This window comes from Macrobrachium rosenbergii, chromosome 46 (assembly GCF_040412425.1).
Source record: "Macrobrachium rosenbergii isolate ZJJX-2024 chromosome 46, ASM4041242v1, whole genome shotgun sequence".
NCBI lineage: Eukaryota > Metazoa > Arthropoda > Malacostraca > Decapoda > Palaemonidae > Macrobrachium > Macrobrachium rosenbergii.
Genome location: NC_089786.1, coordinates 9,404,512 through 9,410,000, shown reverse-complemented (window position 1 = coordinate 9,410,000; position 5,489 = coordinate 9,404,512). Strand labels below are relative to the sequence as shown.

The 5,489-nt window shown below is 35.5% G+C and overlaps 1 long non-coding RNA gene across 1 annotated transcript in view; it reads left to right on the top strand.

The window, feature by feature from the left end:
* Positions 1-3,896, top strand: part of LOC136830040 (uncharacterized) — a 19,471-nt gene extending 15,575 nt beyond the window's left edge. The window contains exon 3 of the long non-coding RNA XR_010850539.1: positions 3,828-3,896. This is a non-coding gene — a long non-coding RNA (uncharacterized lncRNA). The remainder of the gene's footprint in view (positions 1-3,827) is intronic.
* The last annotated feature ends 1,593 nt before the right edge of the window (positions 3,897-5,489 follow it).

Genomic DNA, 5,489 nt, shown 5'->3' with positions numbered 1-5,489 from the left:
GTGCCGTCAGTGCACCACATGCAGTGCACTGCAGGCAAAACTTAAGGTTCTTTGTGGCGTCCCTTCGACCCCTAGCTGCAACCCCTTTCGTTCCTTTTACCGTACCTCCTTTCATATGCTCTTGCTTCCATCTTACTTTCTACCCTCTCATAACAATCGATTCATAGTGCAACTGCGAGTTTTTCCTCCTGTTAAACCTTTCAAACCTTTTACTGTCAATTTCCGTTTTTCAGCTTTGAATGCCTCATAGATCCCAGTGCTTGGCCTTGGACCTAAATTCTGCGTTCAATTCAGTTCAGTCGAATGAAGTCAGGCCGATATCGAAGATTTGTTACTATGGAAACCCTCTCAAAACGGACGCTATTTCTCTTATAATTTAACTACCGTAAGAAAGCCACTTGATGACTGTTCCGGCTATTGGTGGGGCCCCTGTCTTTTATTCGAGAGTCATGGGTAGATCCCAGTATGACCTAGACGTTTATTGCACTCGTGACTGTGAGATCACTTACATTATTATTATTATTATTATTATATTATTATTATTATTATTATTATTATTATTGTTGTTGTTGTTGTTAATAGCATTATTATTATTATTATTATTATTTTATTATTATTATTATTATTATTATTATTATTGTTGTTGTTGTTGTTGTTGTTGTTGTTATCATTATTATTATTATTATTATTATTATTATTATTATTATTATTATTATTATTATTATTATTATTTGCATGTACGACCTTTATGCTTGGTGGAAAGTGGGACGTCGTATTTGTGGATTTTTAATAAAGCTCTAGATTAGCATATCGAAATGATAAACTAGTTTTCGTAGTGAATAATCTTCACCTATCAAAGCAGTGAAACTTTTACTAACCCAAAAGAAACTGTCAGTAACCCTGTACCAAACCACGTGAATTTTGTGGGTTTCCAATGAACATTCTCATAGAGCAAGCCAATAGATGTATGTATATATGCAAGCAAATTAATTTTTAAATACATGAGCTGTCAATGTAGAAAAAACAAGGCGTTGGACCACTGTGATTCAATTTTTAGTGTTAATTTTTTTTAAGCAAAAAAAGCTTCCATATCAGTACTGCCCTAAAATGGAACACAAAACTGAGAAAAGTGGTATGTACTGCAGTTCCCATGCCTTACTACCGATTTTGCAGATACTGCAAATGGGACCCCCTAAATACTCGTGAAAAACATCGAAGAATCATTCTGAAACTGCAGTAACTTGCGTATTAGTGTTTCACGAGCCCAGTGGGTTGCATATCTCAATTTCGAAAAATTTTCAGATACTGCGGTTTTCCGTTTTAGGGCAGAGTAGTATCGCAGTGTCTTCATTTATTCAGGTGATCATACAGTCATACGCCTCCGCATACTCACACACACACACACACACACACACACACACACACACACACACACCTCTGTTCAGCGGCGCTACCTTGATAAACAAAGACTCCTCGGAGATAGCGGCACCTCTTTTGTAGATTAGAACCGTAATCTAGACAAATCTCTGCAGATTTACAGTCGTCATCTATTTCCTGTGAGAGCCAGTTTAACACGCAAATAAATATTTCCTGTGATACCGGTAGCCGTTTTTCGATTATCTATGACCTTGTGATTTAGTCACACGTCAAGGCTTTGGTTGACATCAGGGTTATCCGTTACGCCTCAACCCGTTTCTTGAACCAGAGAGATTGCTGGCACAGAGCCAACTTACTACCCACAACTCATTTCAGCGTTCATCACAAGACCTTCAACCTTTCTTGTTTCATTCATGTTCAGCTTTAACGATTCTTCTCCAGAAAGGAGAGTTTCCTCAACAATCCCTTCATATATATATCCCTGTTTTGTCTTCTCATCTTCTAAGTATTTTGCAAATGCCTTTTCTGTGACTCACCTTTTATTCTTTGATCATGCATTTTCTCTCAGTTATTTATTTGAATCAAATGCTTCCATTCTTCTCCTATCTAGATTAACATTCATTGTTCCTTCTTCTACATAACTTTATTCTGGTTAACATTTGCTCCTAAATTTCTTCTCTTCCAAACATTTTCTTACCCATAAGTTTCTGCGCTTTTTAGTTTTCTGAAAAGAGAACTATTGTGCCGGCTTTGTCTATCCGTCCGCATTTATTGTTCGCACTTTTTTCTGTGTCTACTGAGGCAGCATATTGGTTTTCATCCACCCTCCTGCCATCAAACATACCAAATTACAAACCTCTAGCCTCGGTAGTTTTTATTTTATTTAAGGTTAAATTTAGCCATAATCGTGTTTCAGGCAACGATATAGGATAGGCCACCAGGGACCCTGGCTAAAGTTTCATGGGCCATGGCTCATACAGATTGATCAGACCACCGAAAGATATATCTATTTTCGGTGGCCTTGATTATCAGGCTGTCAAACATGGCGCATTTTTACTTGTTACTAATTATCCCGAATCCAGTATCTGCAGCCATCCATTTTAGCCCCAGTCCCATATTTTATCCTACAACTTTGCAAATCTTCGTAAACTTTTTTGCATCAGCCATCCTATAATCACATAACAGCCTTATGGCATACCTACTTTTACGCCAAACCAGTCAGTCAGTGTTCCATATACATACTCATGTGTTGCATTTTATCAGAAAAACTTTAAATCACTCGGCAAATTGCCCTCTACATTTAGGTCCTTGGCCATCTACAGCTTTTATCCCCTTTACATTCAAACTTCCTCATATAAATATTTTGCAAGAAACTGTTGAGCCACTGTCTAAACCCTCACTACTTTTTCCTTCTGAGTATGGTAGGAAAAGTAATTATATATATATATATATATATATATATATATATATATATATATATATATATATATATATATAGAAATGATCAACACACGGTTACGTGTGGAATAGAAATAAATTTCTGAGACATCGATCGAACTCAGGCCAGAGACCGCTGCCAACCAAGCCAACTTCTTTTTATGGATTGGGTGTCTTGGTTGGCAGCGGTCTCGTCTTTCAGTTGAAAAACCTGGGTTCGATCTTGATGTGAGTCAGAAATTTATATGTATATGCTGTATATCTTTTGCCCACAGAAGTTGAGATTTCAGAAGATGCTACCCTGCAGGATTTGAGCAAGTGTTTGGCATTAAGTTTTTAATAAAATGTACCTCTCCCTACCCTGCCTGTAACCAACCACTATTGACTAATTCCTGTACCATAAAACCTAACATTGGGCCTCTGGAGAATGATGCTAGTACCATAACCACTAGGCCAGGGGACCCATATTTAAATATTATATATACATATGTTTTAATTACAGCTGCTCTGAGAAACTCCTAACTTATTGCTTTCATTTTATTTAGTGTGAACATCTTCTATTCTGGAAACCTTGGAATTATAAAATTCAGTTTTATTATCCTACTTGAATTCACCCGGAAACATTCCATATTGACCCAGTTATCCCTCCTACATTTGACATAATTCCCAGTATATTATTCCTCAATAGTATCTTTATCCTTGCCATATTTTCCATTCATTGTCTCCATTTGTGCTGTCTTCACCTCTTTGTTATGGAATTCACTTACCTTGAATGCATTTATGGCCCCCTTCTGAATCATTTCTCCCTTGTTATCTTCGACTTTTATTTTTACTTTTGCCTCAAGCAGATAATGATCATATATGCTTCCACCCATGCTGTATCGCAGCATTACGTACATCAGCATAATTGTCTATTTGTCAGTAGTATTACTGATCATTGTTTTTTCCATTGTATATCTAAAAATATTGTTCTTTCTAATAAATAACATTCCCTACATTCTCATTCATTCCAGTGACTCCAGACATTTCAAGTATACCAACTTTACATTCAGATCGCCCAGCACAACCAACCTTTATTGGAATATGTTATACTGCGTGTATTTGCATAGATGGGTTAAAAAAAAACCATCCTTCCTAAGCGCTTTCTTGTATTTTAAGTATATATATCATATCACAAGAAACAGAAAAAAATATATTATGTAAAAATAGAATCAAAAATAGAAAAAAAAATCCGTAGGGAGTTAGTGCCATCAGTGCACCTCATGCGGTGCACTGTAGGCATTACTTTAGGTTCTTTGCAGCGTGCCTTCGGTCCCTACCTGCAACCCCTTTCGTTCCTTTTACTATACCTCTTTTCATATTCTCTCTTCCATCTTACTTTCCACCCTCTCCTAACAACTGATTCATAGTGCAACTGCGAGATTTTCCTCCTGTTACACCTCTCAGACCTTTTATTGTCAATTTCCATTTCAGCGCTGAATGACCTCATAAGTCCCAGTGCTCAGCCTTTGGCCAAAATTCTATATTCAGTTCAAGCTCAATAAAAAAAAAACCTTGTGAACATAAATTCTGCATCGGATGCAAAGTATCAAGACGCCCCCTGGGGGAAAATATGTTTGCAATAAACAGACGGGGCAAGCAGTCTGGGAGATGGATTGACCAATAGACACGCATACGCGTACTTACGTGATTTTGTGTCAGCGCGTCGGCGCGATTAAAGTGTCACTTCGTTGAACTGCTATCAGCTGCACTGGCGATAAAGGATAAGAGATTTTCCAACCAAAATAAACGGCGATAAGGAAGTAAGAGTGGGTGGAGAGATAGTCGCTTTATTTTTTTATTATTGTGAAGCAGTTTTAAGTAGTTAGTGCGAGAGACACAAGAAAATGAAAAGAAGGAAAGACAAAGATGAGAAAGAAAAAAAAAAAAAAAATATATATATATATATATATATATATATATATATATATATATATATATATATATATATATATATATATATGTGTATATATATATAATATGTATATATATATATATATATTTATATATATAAATATATATATGTATGTATATATATGAATATTATATATGCATATATATATATATATATATATATATATATATATATATATATATATATATATATATATATATATATTATAAAAGGACCTCATTCAAACTGGATGGTATCTAATGGAGTATTTATTCAGAAAAAGTTACAAGCTTTCTTGGACAAATAGTCCACATTATCAAGTATCCGATACCATCCAGTTTGAATGAGGTCCTCTTGGTAATTCTACTAATGCACAGAACAACTGTGTATGTGATAAAGTTAATATATATATATATATATATATATATATATATATATATATATATATATATATACATATCTGATGTGTGTGAATGAGGGTAAATGAAAACATATTTAGGCATTCTAATCTCACACAACTTTAGAATACTCGCCATTGCCAGACCACTTACTACCTTAGCATTCTAATCAAGTTCCAGGCTTGTAGGGCTCAACAAATCAGATTAAACGACCAAAGGGCATTTGTGTTTGTGCACCTTTCACCCACCTCAGCGTACAGGCAGCAGATGCTGAAGTTTTGAGTGCAGCCACTCGGAAACCCATTAGAGATGATGAAGTGTTTGCTTAAGATTGACTGACCTTC